Genomic DNA, 1878 nt, shown 5'->3' on the forward strand with positions numbered 1-1878 from the left:
AGGTGGGGCTAGGGCTTTCAAAGGGAGATAAGGGGAGTCCATAAGGAATCTAAAAGTTTAAGGGTTTTCTGGGGCCTGTAAACAAATGGGAGCCAAATTCCTTTTGGCAAAAAGGGGCAAAGGTCTCGACTCCTGAAACTGAATGATGGGTCCCTCATCAGTATCACTTAGTGATTGAAAGTAGATGTGCCATTAGTATAAGAAAAAAAATTAAAACTGTTGAATCTCTTTATAAACCATTCCTTAACTGGTCACAATTTGTATTAGCAATTCAATGTAGAAGAGTGATTGTACACAATTCCAAAAATATATAATCTCTATTTGCCCTTCACAGGGATAGTGATTCAAGGGAGTTGGAGAAGACTGACTTGTAGGTTGGCCTATTTATCCAAGAACTCAAATTCTAGAATCCAGCCCTATTGATTAGGAGGAAAGGACTTAAGGAAGGAAACAGAGAAAGGTGCCAAGAGCCATCAAAACATCTTGGCCATTGAAAGGAATCATCAGACACTGCCAGACGGTGGGCTTGAATGCACAAAGTGATGATCTGTAACCAGGAAATATGAGTTACTCCAGGTATGGATTGTGTAGAATCTGAATTGTTCACTAAGCTGCTTTGGAAAGAAGAGACAAGGACACTCTTCTTCCTTTTCTATCTCCCCAGGGGGCAATCAAAGGTTCTTGTGTATTATTTACACACTTCTGCTCCCCAGCTTCAATTGTACCCATTAGAATGTTTGGAAGAGCTATCTTTGCAGCTTGCGCCAACCATGGGAATCTCCTGGGACAACTGGCACAAGTGCCATGAGACTGGAGACAAGCATAAGCCCTACCACAAGAAGAACAAGTGTGAGCCGCATCCACACTGTTCGACTGCGAAGAGGCAACAAAAAGTATCGGGCTCTGAGACTGGATGTAGGCAACTTCACCTGGGGATCCGAGGGCTGTACCCGAAAAACAAGGATTATTGATATAATGCATATCAGTGAGGTGGTCCAGACCAAGACGCTGGTGAAGAATTGCATCTGCTCATTGATATTACCCCCTAGCGCCAGTGGTATGAGTCCCACTATGCCCTGCCCTTGGGCCAGAAAAAGGGAGCCAACCTGACTCTTGAGGAGGAAGAAATTTTAAATAAAAAGAGGTCAAACAAGATCCAGAAGAAATATGAGGAACGGAAGAAGAATGCCAAGATCAGCTCACTTCTGGAGGAACAGTTCCAGCAGGGGCAAGTTACTTGCCTACATCGAATCGAGGCCAGGCCAGTGTGGCCGAGCAGACAGCTACTTGCTCAAAGGCAAAGAGTTTTAGTTCTACCTAAGAAAGATCAAACCCCGAAAGGGCAAATAAACCCTAACTTGGACATTCTCTAATGGAATAAATCCCCAGGTTGCTAAAAAGAAAAAAAAAAGAATGTTTGGAATAGCACTGGGGATTTGGGAGCTTAGTTCTATCTCGAACTTTTACTTCTAAGTCTTTGAAATCAATGAAATAAAACTGCAGATTGTGTGTTGTGCTTTATTAATGAGCAGATATAGATAAGGGAGAGGATAGAAATTGCCCTTATTAGAAATTTAGGTAAGTTTTTGTTTTTTTGTTTTTCCTAAGCAATGCTGTGCTGGGTCTTCCAATTGTAGAGGAGTAAGGAGAAGAGCTAATGTTGACTTTGACAAGGCATGTAAAAACACCCAGTGACATCCCTAGATTTCTCCACTTTTGTAAAAGAGACAATGGGCACAGAAAGAAATGCACTGTGGAAGAAACAGAAACTGTCATGGCTTTAGTGAGAGTTCTAAGGTTATATATGTTTAAAAAGATAAACTCTGGAGGGGAGGGAGCAGCAAGATGGCTCCATAGTTGTGATGTAGCCTAGCAGGA

General features: G+C 42.2%; 1 pseudogene; it reads left to right on the forward strand.

The window, feature by feature from the left end:
• The first annotated feature begins 770 nt into the window (after positions 1-770).
• On the forward strand, positions 771-1350 carry LOC114048261 (annotated as a pseudogene).
• The last annotated feature ends 528 nt before the right edge of the window (positions 1351-1878 follow it).

The sequence above is a fragment of the Vombatus ursinus genome, unplaced genomic scaffold, assembly GCF_900497805.2.
Source record: "Vombatus ursinus unplaced genomic scaffold, bare-nosed wombat genome assembly UNPS02014792.1, whole genome shotgun sequence".
NCBI lineage: Eukaryota > Metazoa > Chordata > Mammalia > Diprotodontia > Vombatidae > Vombatus > Vombatus ursinus.